Source organism: Triticum dicoccoides, chromosome 4B (assembly GCF_002162155.2).
Source record: "Triticum dicoccoides isolate Atlit2015 ecotype Zavitan chromosome 4B, WEW_v2.0, whole genome shotgun sequence".
NCBI lineage: Eukaryota > Viridiplantae > Streptophyta > Magnoliopsida > Poales > Poaceae > Triticum > Triticum dicoccoides.
The window spans coordinates 76,078,124-76,092,567 of NC_041387.1; positions in this window are offsets into that span (position 1 = coordinate 76,078,124).

The following is a 14,444-nucleotide window of genomic DNA, read 5'->3' on the forward strand; positions in this document are numbered from 1 at the left end:
GGGCGCTAGATCTCGAGCTCGAGCGAGAGAGAATGGATGAGCGGAGGAAGAAGAAGGCGTGGGTGAAAAAGGGGAACCCTTATCTCTTTATAAAGGCGATAGAAACTGTGCGCCTCTCCACTTGCCCGGTAAACTCGCTTATTCCCCAAGCGCCGTATTGATGGCGCGGTTGGGTTACCCACACCTGTATTGATGAGAATCCCGTGATAAGGGGACATGATCTCTGCTTCGACAAGACGTGCCAATAAAACCGCCTCGCAAGACGTGCGGTGGCAGGTTGTGAAAAATGGTTCGCATAAAGACTGGGCCGCGGCGTGGTGTCGCGCTATGAAAAATTGTCAGCAGATTAGATTCGTGAAAAATTGTGCTCTCTACGGTGGTATGTGGATTTGTTTTGCAGAGCCGGACACGATTCATGTGTTCAAAATCTACCTTGGAGTATTCGGAGAAGGAACCCACCTTGCAATGCCTAAGACAATCTGCGCGCCGGACTCATCGTCATTGAAGCCTGGTTCAGGGGCTACTGAGGGAGTCCTGGATTAAGGGGTCCTCGGACAGTCGGACTATATAGTTTAGCTGGACTGTTGGACTATGAAGATACAAGATAGAAGACTTCGTCCCGTGTCCGGGTGGGACTCTCCTTTGCATGGAAGGCAAGCTTGGCGATTCGGATGTGTAGATCTCCTTCTCTGTAACCGACTGTGTGTAACCCTAGCCCCCTCCGGTGTCTATATAAACCGGAGGGTTTAGTCTAGTCCTGGCCATCTCAGGCCCGGCCCTGTCGGCCCACCCAGGCCCGGCCCTAAAATCCAGGGCCTAGGCCCGATGGGCTTGCCCATGGGCCGGGCTTGGGCCTAACTTTTGAGCCCACTAGTAGGGCCTGGACGGGCTTGGGCTTGGCATATTGGCATTTTAAGGAAGAGGCCCAGCCCACGACCCTAAGCCCTAAGGGCTTTTTACCAGATGGGCCGGGCTTGGGCTTGAAAAGTAGGCCCAGTGATAGGGCCTGGGAGGGCTTGGGCCTCAGTTTTCTGCCGTGGGCTTTTTCAGGCCCGGCCCAAGCCCGGCCCGGCCCAGCCCATGGCCAGATATAGTTTAGTCCATAGGACAAGAACAATCATAATCATAGGCTAGCTTCTAGGGTTTGGCCTCTACAATCTCGTGGTAGATCAACTCTTGTAATACTCATATCATCAAGATCAATCAAGCGGGAAGTAGGGTATTACCTCCATAGAGAGGGCCCGAACTTGGGTAAACATCGTGTCCCCCGCCTCCTGTTACCATTAGCCTTAGACGCATAGTTCGGGACCCCCTACCCGAGATCCGCCGGTTTTGACACCGACAACATCCTCCACAGAGAATTCACGCCTCTGATGTTTCAGAGTGGTGGCAAAGTTCCTCTAGGAATTAGGGAGCTTAGCGATTATGCAGCCCGCGACAAACTTGCCCAGTAAATCGCACTTAAGAAGCTCAAGCTCCTTAACAATGCATATTATCTCATGAGTCTGCTCCAATACAGGACGGTTTTCAACCATCTTGTAATCGTGGAACTGCTCCACAATATACATCTCGCTTCCAGCATCGACGGCCCCGAACTTAGATTTGAGCGCCTCCCGCAAGTCCTTGGCGACATGCACATGTAAATATGCGTCGACCAGTTTATCTCCGATCACGCTAAGAACTGCTCCGAGAAACACAAGGGTGGCCTCCCTGAACGCCTTCTCCTGTTCAGGAGCAATCGTTCCCATGGAGACACCGGTTACTCAGAACACGTTCATAGCCATGAGCCATAAAGTGGTCTTAGTCTGCCAACGCTTAAAATATGTACTGGTAAAGTTATCTGGTTTCAGTGTAGCAGCAAAGCCAGTTGTCGAAAAATTCCTACACATAATAGGTTTTTGGATTGTTGAGTAAATAGGCAATTTTTCGGTTAAATTAATCCACGATTAAATCACTAGCATGGCATTGATACAAATTAACGCATACTAATATTCAATCAAGCAAGCACATACTATGCTAATTACAGAAAGATCTACGTATAGCGCTAGCATGGCTAAAACAGAAAATTGTAGGAGCGGGATAAACGAGTTATACCCTCCAGTAGGCCATGCAGAGGCTGCGGCGTTGGTGGCAGCAGCGGCATCCTCGGCGGCCTTCTTGTCGGCTTTAGCTTTCTCGGCGGCAGCACGGTCGGCGTCGGTGGACATGGTGATGATGAAGGCAACGCGGACGTAGAGGAAGTAGTGGATCGGAGGCGAGCAGTCGCGTGGTCGCTTCCCAAAAACCTATTCACCTCTCTCCTATAGAAGAACCGGAGAGACAAGGTTTTGGAGACCTGCTCTCCCGTCGATCGTGTACACGGCGGACAGGATGGAGTCACTGGCGGTAGCAGCAGCAAAGGAAAGACAGTGGGCGTGTGCATGGAGCAGATGCGATGCGATCTGATCATGGTCGCTAGGGTTAGGAGACACCGCACACTTATATAGGCGCAGCCGCATGGAGAGACGTGGGCTCGACCCACGTCCGAGTTCATGGCAGCCCATGATCCAATGTCTCGGATCGTGCCCCAGCTGTCAGAAACTCTTTGTTAGCGACTGGCAAAATAAGCGTGTAGGTGTGATCTCGGCTCGGCTCAATCCCACAACCGCGCGCGTTGTGACGAGGCGTGGCGTGGGGAGGCGGGCGGCGGAGGAGGAGTGCGCGAGGGCCTCATCTCTTCTCAAGCTCCGATAGCATGTAGAAAAGAAACCCTTATAAGGAGGTCCAACTCCTCTTCCACTTTCGGGGTAGGACTAAACTTCCCACTCCACCTAGTGCCAATAATCCCACATGGGCCCTTAGAGATTTTGAGAAATTGCTATATGGGCCTAAAGCTCATCACAAATTTCAGCAAAACCATCTGCTACAGGACTTATATAAGGCATCAAAAGGCACGGCATGATAGAGCATAACATGGAAATCAAAACATGCCAACTAAACATCTCCATATTATGCATGGATTTGAAGGTAGCATGAAGCAAACATAGCAACATGATATAACAGATTCAGACTTGACACAACATTAACAGCAAGTAACCAACTTCACAAGCTTGTTGCACTCACCACAGGGCATATCAAAATAAATGGATTGAACCGCTGCAAAGATGGCAAGATTATGCTCCTAAAACATATCGACATGATGCTCAAAATAAAATCACACAAAAATATAAAAAAGACAAAATGACATGTTATAAAAGTTTTCAGCATTTAACATCAGCAAGCACTTTTGCAACAGATATTATGATAACTATAATAACTCTAACAAGCAAGAAAATGGCACCAACATGTAGAACAGGAAGAGAAGAACATTTTCTTATCAAGATCATCACCAAAGGATCAATAGGAACAAAGTTACAATACTCACAATATGCCTAAATGATGTTAACAGGCAACAATTTCAGTAGCTTATATCACTTGGCAGTTTTGCAATGAAGATTAAGGCATTAAGATGATCAGTAACATGAATGCAAATACAACCACCCTGTAGATCATCAAGAGATGAACGTTTTGACATATCATGCACGCAAATTGGAGCGACGAGCACAGAATTATGACATGATGAAGATGCACATATGATACTCATAAACTTGGACTTGGACACGAAATGGACCTCGCGGATCTAGGGTTTCCGCCGCGTGCGAACCGAAGTGGCGGTGTCGGGGATATACTCTGCGGTATGACCCAGCCGGATATATGACCCGGCCGGACTTGATGTTTCATTGGTAACCGCTAGAGGATTGGCGACTCACGTGTCCGGCGGCTCACTAGTGTGACGACTCACGAGCCTGAAGACTCATGGGTGACCCGGCGGGTGCTTCAGACGGACGACAAGGCCCAAGGCCCAGTATGCCAGTTCATATAAAGGTGGGTCGGCTTAAGAGGAAAGGGATGACGAATATTTCCTTTATGAGGAAGCAACACCCGGACTTGTAGTCAACTTGTAAGAAAAGATAGACTAGTCCTAGTCCTACTAGGACTCCACATGTAACCCGCCCCTCTAACTTATATAAGGAGGGGCAGGGCTCCCCAAAGAGGGAAAAGCAACAAGAAACAATATCTAGGGCTAGACACAAAGAGGAGAGCCGGCTTACGGCGACTCTCTGATGAGCATAATGAGATCTAGCCTCAAACAGCATGTAGGGTTATTACCGGATGATGTTTCCCGGGGCCCGAAGCTGTCTAAATCCTCGTCTTGTGTGTTGCGTCTCTCGATTCCGCTCAACCCCTTCAAGCTACCACATAGATGCATTGGCCTCGCGACTAAGTCCTTACATTAGGACATCTGCCGTGATAATTCCAGGACAGTTGGCGCCCACCGTGGGGCTCGCGCACGATGGTGTTGAGTTTTTGGAGGGATCGCTTTTTAGGGATTGAGAAGCTCGTGATTGGTCAGATGAGGAAAAGATGGTTTGATGGTCAAAATCATGACTAACTTTGGAGGTTACAGCACAGGGGTTTGAGATCAAGAGGTTAGGGTTCTGTCATTTGCGCGGCTAGACGTGATGAGGCGATCCGCCGAAACCGTTTCTACATTGAGTCCAATGTTGACAAGGAGTTGATCTGCTGCACGGTATGCGTACAAATCGTTCCCGGTTACGTCGAGTTCCCCTGCCGCTGGTTTCAAGTCCCAAGAAGGCCACCTACAAGGTCCTGCTGTTGCTGATTCCCATCAGGCCGTCATCAATCAAGAAAGTATATTACTATAATTGCTCCTCACGTGGTGGTCAAGGCTGGTCTCCTATTGCACTATACGTGATGCTGGTATTAATTCAGTATAGATCAGATTTTTGGGTCAACAAACACTGTCTACTATCGGAAACATTCAAGGTGGGCGCGGATTGATGTTGCTTTTGAGCCAGCTCTTCCTCCGGGCCTTGACCGTCGCGTGTTGAAAGGGCCAGTGTCCATCGTCGTTTCTGAGCCGGCCACCGCTATGCCAAGTCGCCGCCATTTGTCATCTGACCAAACTGCCGAAGAGCGTTTTGTTTCTGTGCAGTTTCAACTCGGCCCCCTGTTGCCGCTAAGCCACCTCGGCCGTCCCAGCGAGACCCCGCCGGGTTGCCTCCGGTTGTGCCCGGCCACGAGCCGCCCTCTTCTAGGCCCGCACCGGTCGATGGCGTCGCTCCCGCACTGTTCCTCTGCGGGCCCAAATCCGCGCACCCGCGGGCCTGCGGATCTCCGAGCCGCCCCGTTACTGTGAGCTTTGACCCGGCTTCGCCGCCTCTATCTGAGCTGCTGTTTCGACGCCTGTGAGTCGCCGCCGCTAAGCCGGCCAGTTTTGTCAAGTCGCCGCTGTAGCGCCCGTGAGCCGCCCTGAGCCCGTCCGCTGCTGCACCTGAGAACCGCCGCTGCTCATCTCCCACTTCCAAGCCGCCCCGGGCCGACCCTGCTAACTCCTTCGCCCTGGCCTCGCTCTGAGAGGCCGCCCGAGTCCGTCTATGGAAGTTGCTGCCCACTCTGGTGAACCGTGTCCTGCTTGGTCCTTGCTCCATACTGGTCAAGGCGGCGAGCAAGTATATTGATGCTAGTACTAATGCATACTGATACAAATCTAGCCACCAGCACAAGCCATCATAGCTATGTTCAAAAAGTTTTAATATCTTCAGATCATCCTGGTCAATTAATTTACTGCCCAAACAATGTCATTCCGCGGACACCAATTCCGCCCTCATCGACAACAACCACAGAAAGATTTTTGTCATGACCGCTGCAGACGATCTGGTGCAGTCTGTGTTGGATGTCATAAGAAGATGCAACAACAATGAATCGGCGTGATTCTAACCTAAGTCTGCCTTTTCTCTTCAAAGACTTACTACTAGTGTTAAATGAAAAGCACAATGGCACAATTTCCAAGAAGGACCATCAACCATCACGTGAAAGACAAGACTAGTCAAAGTGATGAATCAATTACTCCATTATTGGTGATACTTTTTTATTACTACTTGTCTGTCCACAACAAGACTAACAAAAGATCAAGTGCGCCGTTGCTCTAGCTCAGAGTCCGCATTCATGTGACAATAAAACTAGGTGCTATCTGTTTCATCTATTTTATCAGCACATATAAATTATTTGTGAACAATTACTTGGTCTGTGGTATTTTTTCGCAGGACCATTATTCATTACAAAAAGGTGTTGCAAAGGGGGTTAGCATTCTTTTTGCGTCAGAATTTGTCGGTGTCGTGCTGCTTGGCGGATACGTGCGCAAGTTGCCGCTCCCGCTACATCATCACAACGCAATTAATTCACCCGTCCGCCCCCGCGGTCGATTCTTCCCCCGCGCCGGCTTATAGCGCCGCGGCCGACTCATCTGTTGTCCGGACGAATCTGGTGATATTCATCCAAGTTTGTTTCATTAACACATATTGTTTTTAAGAACAAGTTTATCTTTGTCTTGGTATGCAATATTGTTTATGCAGGGCAATTATTTATGACAAAAAGTGATATTATACCGCGGAGATGGAGGCACGCCAACATCTTTTGGCACATGTAGTTTTCGTTACTCAACGGACTCCTGCACCGGCTTACAACGCCGTGGCCGTCTATCGCGACCACGTCGGCTTACAACAAGGAGGACAACTTGCCTGTCCGCATCGGCTTACAACGCCACGGCCGGTTTATCTGTCTGTGCCGCCTCAGATGTTGCGGTCGTCTTTACTGTCCATCTCTCGTGGCCTGGTCTACATCAACACATCGGGCCGCACCTGTCTGCATGAGTTGTTTATTGAGTATGAGCAAGTCACTACTTGGGAAGCCTGGTTTTCTTCCAACAAATTGGAGGCGAATTATCATGTATTATCAGCCGCCGTCTGCACTGGATGGCTCAATGGGCAGGCGCACAAGTCGCTGCCACTGCGGTTTGGTTAACTTCAAACAACCAGTTGGAAGGAACCATTGGCCGAGTTGCTGACACTGTTCATACGGGATCATTTATAACTCGCCGCAGTCACCTCAACCTTCTGTGGATAATCACTGGCCTAACATATCAGGTGAAATTCATCCAATATATTTTATATTACATATTATTTTCTTCAAAAGAGCAATTACTTTGGTTTGCAAGTTGTCCCATGCAGGATTCAAACCGGTCTATATCACGGTTAATTATGGAGAATCTCAAGCCAATTCCTCAAGTCGTCTTGAGACTCGGGGGCTACAATGACATGAATCGGGAACTCCGGATTATTGGAAGGAAGGATAACTCGGTTCAGGAGGCCACCGCCATATTGATGAAAATTTAAAGGCCGTCAGAAAAATTGCCGGTTCAAAATGAAGATTCCGGTTTAAAATACAGCCCAAGAGACATCTCTCTCCTGCAAAGCTTGAAAGCTCTCAAAACCGGTTCAACATCCGGATCAAGGTAAATTTGTCCCTTACAAAGCTTTGAGGATCTCAATATCCGGTTTAAGAATTTTCGGTTCAAAAAGAATTAATCTCTCGCAAGTTCGAGATCTCAGACAAATTAATGGTCACCAAAGAAAACTTGCTGACATGATGCACGGTTCAAAACATGGTATCCTGCCTTTACGGCTTATCTTATTATGGTCACTTGGGGGCTTCCTGCTCATCGGGCATAGCTATTAGTACCCTCTTGATCGGCGCAATGCCAAAACTTATATGATCACTTGGGGGCTTCCTGTTCAAACATAGGTCATATTCGAACCAAAGAGAACATAGCTGTCGATACCCTTTTGATTAGCAAACTGCTGAACCCACTTGGGGGCTTCTTGATCGTATATGAATCATAGCTCAACCCCTTTGGGAATCAACGTGGATCGTATTCGAATCAGCGTCGTTAAACAATTTTTAAGGTCATTTGGGGGCTTCCTGTTCAAACATAGGTCGTATTCGAACCAAAGAGAACATAGTTGTCGATACCCACTTTGATCGGCAACGCCAACGCCACTGGGGGCTATATGATCGTATTCGAAATCTTAGCTTAACCCTTTTGGAACGGTTTACTGATCGTATTCGAATCAGAAGCCTCAAAAAATTTATCTGTTTTTATAAGATCGTAAGTATTTGAGTTGTCACAAATATCATATGTGTCGGCTCTTACAGAATCAACTTCACTGTCCGGGTCACATAAACCGGCGGTATCATCCAAAGGATCATAGGGATCTTGTAATCTACTTGTGTGAAGGATAAGACTACATTTGGGTGGTTACCCGCCTTGGCTCTTGACGTTAAGTCGCCAGGACATATGTTGTTTAAACTCTGTGCAGGATTTGCAGAATTATGACTTATATAAATGCTTCAGTCCAAGCTCATCATTGAAATTGAAGTCTCAAAAGGGTTATCAATTATTGATTTGCTCAAGGGCTATAGGCCACCGGGTTACAAAAATTCCGGCTTACAATGAATGCGCATTAAGTCGTCATCGGCCAAGAGCCGCCAGGAATTTAAACTCCGGATTTACTTGTCAACCGATGAGGTATTCAAATCTTTAATAGCCAAAACTGGCTAGATTTTCATGATGATATTGAATGATTGAGGTTTTCATACCGGATTATATTATTCAAATCTTGAATAGCCAACATGGCTGGATTTCTATTGTGATTATCAATAACCAGTGTTATGATTGAGGTTTTCAAAGTCACTTTAGCGCAACGGCTATTATTTTATCAATGGATATGATTTATTCTACAATGGAAGGAATAGTCCCGAGTCGCTGCAGGCTTACAACCCGGCACTTGGGGGCTACATTATTCAAGTTGAGATTACATCAAATATGCAAGTCCCATGTCACTGCCAGCATGCACCATGGCACTTGGGGGCTAATGCAAAGTCATTTTTGCTCACCTCATTGAAGACCCGACTCATCACATCGTAATGAGTCGGCCCTTGGGGGCTACCAATTGCTCCTGTCAACAGTTCAAGGTACACAAGTCTTAATCCATTATATTGAAGGATCCATTGCTCAATTGGTAAAGCACAAAGCTCTTAACCTTGTGGATGTGGGTTCAAGCCCCATGGTGGAGATTACATCATATGATGTTATTATCAATGAATTATATACAAAGTCCCAGCTCAAGTAATATCTTACTGAGCCGGCCCTTGGGGGCTACACGTTGCTGCTCCAGTTTACATGATAGTATTTACAAAGTCCCTGCTCATTATTGCATAATGACCCGGCCCTTGGGGGCTACACTGGTTGAAGTTTTATGAGCATAAGGCAATTACAAGTCCCAGGTTGCTGCAAGCATGACAACCCGGCACTTAGGGGCTACAGGTAATATACATATAAGGGGGAAAATCTTCAAATTCTCAGTTTTGAGCAGATCAGATTGACCCGGAGTTTGCAACAATCATGATCCGGTGTCACCAATAATTATGACCCGGCGTCGGCAACAGTTATGACCCGGTGCTATCAATATTTACAAGCCGGCAAATTTTGGTTATGATAAACCGGAAAGTTTTACCTCTTCAAGCCGTCTGAAAGTCAGATGAGTATTTCAAGACCAATATGATTTAAACCGGCGCTTTGGAAGCCGATTCAAGTGGATTATTTCTTACAATATTTCTCTATAAGAGACCAATGCCAGCAGATTGACTCTGAAGCTGGCCTATTGACCTGGATTTCTCAAAGGAAGTATCTGGATTTTTTGCATTCATAAAGTTTGAACATATCTACTAAAAGAGATTTGCTATGAGTTCATGGGCATGTATCAAGAAGGAAATGACAAGGATTTAAGGATGATCAGGTGTCGGCTTACAGAATATTTAACCCGGAGCACAACCTGTCAAACTGTTCTTGAGTTATTTTGCAGGGTTAGTTTAACATGGATAAATCCAGATTAAACTGGGGGCTAATGTCGGGGATATACTCCGCTGTCGGTGTTCTGGGAATGTGGGTCCCCAGACTTGCCTGCCTGCGGCCTGTGGCGTGGCTCAAGGGGCGGCCCAGCATGGCCCATCATCATCAGCACGAGCTCAAGACCCTCGTGAGGGGCCAAGCCTCATGGGGCGGACGACAGGAGGCTTCCTCAGGAGCGGCCTCGTCAGGCTGGCTCGCGAGGAGGCGGAGAGATCAAGGCGGGGTACCTCACGAGGTGCCCATGACGCAAGCCATGACGACCGAAGCCAGGCGGGCGCCAGGAGGGCGCCGGCCTGCGCAGAGTCCTTGTTTCCTCTTTGGTGCAAAGGGAGCAAGCACAGGTGAGAGCATCAAGCAAAGGCATCCATTTCGGTGCAACAAGACCAAGACCAGCAGAACGGCAGGATGGAGATCATCGTGGAGCCCAAGCCGGCGTTACCACCAGAGCCTTTGGCAGGTGAGGACCAACTTTAGTCAGGATAAGTGTACCAAATGTTCCCCTTCAAAATGGCCAATTGTTGGCACCCTTCCTGCTCAATATTTGAGAAGAGGCCCAGGGTTTTTGTCTATAAATAGGACTAGCCACCCACAAGGTAGGGGCATCGAGAGATCCATCCAGAGAGTGACTGAACTCCCCAAGTAGTTCATCGCACTAGCCAAGAACAGACCCTCGCGAGGCTGTTCTTCCTTGTATTGTTCATCATCAGCCCAAGAGGCAATCCACCACACCACACACTGGAGTAGGGTATTACACCACAATGGTGGCCTGAACCAGTATAAACTCTGTGTCTCTTGTGTTATTCCTTTGATTGCCTAGATCATAGCGAGGCGGTGAGGAGCAGGAAGGCAGAGGGCGAAATCTCCGCGCGCACCCCAGTGTTCGAATCTAGAGGGTCTGCCGGAACCCGAAATCCGACATTTGGCGCGCCAGGTAGGGGTGCGCCGGAATTCGTCTTCCGCCGCCCTGTTCTTCATTGACCATCGCGTCCATGTCAGACGCTCGTCGGGCCCGCGCCGAGCGCCGAGCTGCTCTCGCTTCCTGCGTCACCCAGACGACCCCCGTCGGCGGCCACCCTCGCCATTCCCCGTCGCCTGCCGTCAACGCCGCCACCGGCCCGGCGGGGAACGAGCAGCAAGCATCGTCCCAGCATCCATCCATGAGGCGAGACGACCGCACTGCCACTCCCTCGCTCGCCCCGGCTGGTTCTTCGTCCCGCGCACCCCGCGCGGCCAAGGAGGCTCGGGTTGCGCTCATAGCGGCAAACGAGCTCCTGTGCTACCGCCCAGTCGACGACGTCTACGAAGAGTGGCTCGACCGCGTCGCCGAGCTCGTCCGCGCCGCAGGGGGCTCCCCTGCGCCGTCCTTCTTGCTGCACCGCGCCCTGCCCTGTGCGGGCAATGAAGCTCCGGGGGCGCCTCAGGCGCCTCCCCCTCAAGAAGGCGCCCTAGCCCCAAGGCACGTGGCCCCTGGACGGAACCCACCCCGTCCGGCGCCAGCGCAGCAAGAGTGGAGCTGCCAAGAGGTTCATCGCCCCCAAGAAGTTGCTCGAGTGCTCCCTGCTCCGGTCCATCGCGACCACGCTCCTATTCCAGCATGCCAAGACCCCACGCTGCTCCCAGTTGCAGCGCATGGGGGCCCGCAGGACCAAGCTCCCCGTCACCAAAGGCATCCCGTGGCCACGGCAGGATGCTGCGCCTTCACCACCGAGCTGCGCAGCGTCGCGTGGCCCTGCAAGTTCAAGCCAGACCTGCCTCCTCGCTACGACGGCACGGCCGACCCTGCGGAGTTCCTCCAGCTCTACGAGCTGGGCATCGAAGCCGCCAACGGGGATGAGAAGGTCATGGCGAACTGGTTTCCCATGGCGCTCAAGGACGGGGCCCGCATCTGGCTCCTGAACCTGGCCCCAGGCACATTCTCCTCCTAGGATGAGATGCGCACCCGTTTCATCGCCAACTTCCAAGGTACTCACGACCGACCACCTGCTGTGAGCGACATGCGCCGCATCAAGCAGCAACCAGGGGAGACCCTGCAGAAGTACATCCAGCGCTTCAACAATGCACGTCTCAAGATTCCCAAGGTGACCGAGGAGGCCATCATCTCAGCCTTCTCCGACGGTGTGCGTGACGTCAAGATGGAGGAGGAGCTGGCGATGCATGAAGATCTGTGCACTTCCCTAGAGCTGTTCAACCTGGCAACCAAGTGCGCCAGGGCTGAGGAAGGGCGCCTTTCCCTCCTCGAGCTGCCAGCCGCAGACCCAGAAGAGAAGAAATCCAAGGCCAAGGATGTGAAGCGTAAGGGGGCTGCCGTGCTCGCGGCAGAACCAGATACCAAGCGGGGCAGAGATCAGCCCAAGTCTTTCAAGGGCAGCCGGTACTGTGTGTACCACGACCTCCACACCCACAACACCAACGAATGCCAAGAGCTCCGAGCCGTGCGAGAAGGAAGGGTCGGCCGATGCCCCGACCGCAACGATCGTGGCTATGGCCGAGGAGGAGGAAGGAACGCAGGACTCTGGGAAGACCGCGGCCCTCACCAAGGGTGGCGCGACCGACCTCGCGAGGATGGCTGGCAGGATCAGCCTCGCGAGGGAGACTGGAGGGATCAGCCTCGCGAGGATTGTCCGCAAGGAAACGCAGGCCTCCCTCCACTGCCTCCGCAGCCAAGGAGAAACGAGGACCATCATCATGACGAGGGGGCTGGGGGCTTCTAGGAGCCACGCGCGATCGCCTGCATCCTGGGCGGAGCTCAAGCCCCAGCCTCTCAACGCATCTTCAAGCAGTTTGCCCGCGAAGTGAATGTAGCCCTCCCCAAGCTTGAAGCCACGCGCCCCCTCAGGTGGTCGGCGTGCGCCATCACGTTCAGCTCAGCGGATCAGCTCAAGTGCGCAGCCACAGCCGGAGTCCTCCCGATGCTTTGCTCCCCAGTCACCAGGACCCTCATCGATGGCGGGGCAGGGCTCCACTTCCTGTCCGTAGAGACATTCAACAATCTCCAAGTGCCTTACGATCAGCTTCAGCCAACCAAGCCCTTCTTCGGAGTCACCGACGGCTCCACAGTTCCAATTGGGCAGGTCCGTCTCCCTGTCACCTTCGGGGCATGCAACAACTACCACACCGAGCTCATCGACTTCGACATCGCCCACATTCGCCTGCCGTACAACGCCATCCTCGGCTACCCAGTTCTCGCCAAGTTCATGCCCGTGACTCATCACAGCTACAACGTCCTCAAGATGCTAGGAAGTGGCGGAGTCATCATGGTGCCCTGTGAAGAAAGAGACGCAGTGTGCTCCCTGGAGCGAGCTTTTCAGGCGGCATCACTTGAAGACCCAGATCGCGGGAGCGGGAGGCTCCATGAGACCGCTCCCAAGAAGAAGAAGACATCGCCAGGCCCGACCCCTCAGGAGGCAGGCCCTTCAGGGTCTGCGCCTGCTCAGGGGGCACCTCCTTCTATCGCATAGGAAGGCGCGCCTGGCGCCCTCCTCAAGCAGGGCTTGGGGGCTCCCTCCTAGAGGGCCACCGACCTTGCTAAGGTCACGAGGGAGGCGCTTGGGCACCACTTGGAGGCGTGTTTCAAAACACGTTTCCCTCAGGAAGGAACAAGGCAAGGAGGGCCAAACCCTCAGGAGTTCGTCAGTCAAATCACGCAGGAGTTGCAGGAGTCAAGAGTCATGAGTGGCAGCCGCCGCTTACCCGCCGCAGCTCCCCATCCACGCGAGGATGGTGGGCTGCGCTCTGCATCGACATCCCAGGGCTCAACCGAGTCGCCTCTCAGGAACGCTTCTGGCCCTCACACGTGGGACGCTGCGAAGGCCCACCCTACAGCTACGTTCGCATGCCCTACGACTTGCCGAACGCGGCTACGGTGCGCCAGCGCCTCATGAGGAGCATCCTGGAGGCTCAGGAGGCCAGGTGTTCCGCAGTCCTGGCGGAGATGGAGGTGGTTCGCGAGGAGCGACCAGCGCCTACGGAGCCTCCCGAGGCTCCTGGGCCTGGGGGCTCGTGAAGATCGGCTCTCGTAGCCCGCTACGTCTGCTACTTCAACACCCTTCGTCGTCAACACTATCAGGTGACATCTTTCAAGTTTCATTTCCAGCTGGGAGCGCCCTCAGGGCTGCATCATTCCCAGGCCGCGTGGGTCCGTCCCTGCGGCGTGTATCCCTTTTGCTCATGTTTTTAGCTTGCCTTGTTGGGGGCTCCCCTCAGGCTGCATCATCCCCAAGTCGCTCGGGTCAAACCCAGTGGCGTGTACCCCTCTTGCGTTTATTTTCGGGCCATGCATTCGACCCATCATGCTTGTTATTTGATGCCTGGTCGTGGCCCTTCATGTCGTCCGCTTGCACGTTAAATGGGGGTACCTGAGCATCATGACTCAGGGCTCCTACTGGCCCTCCAGCCCTCACCCTCTTGCTTTGTCCACGGCATCGCGCCCTGGCAAACCAGCGACGGCTGAGACTCGTTCGAGGGCCAGGACCCAAGGACGTAGAGCGTCGACATCTAACCAAGCTTGCGCGTTAAAGGAGGGGTACCTGAGCATCGCGACTCAGGGCTCCTACTGGCCCTCCAGTCCTCACCCTTTGGCTTTGTCCACGGCATC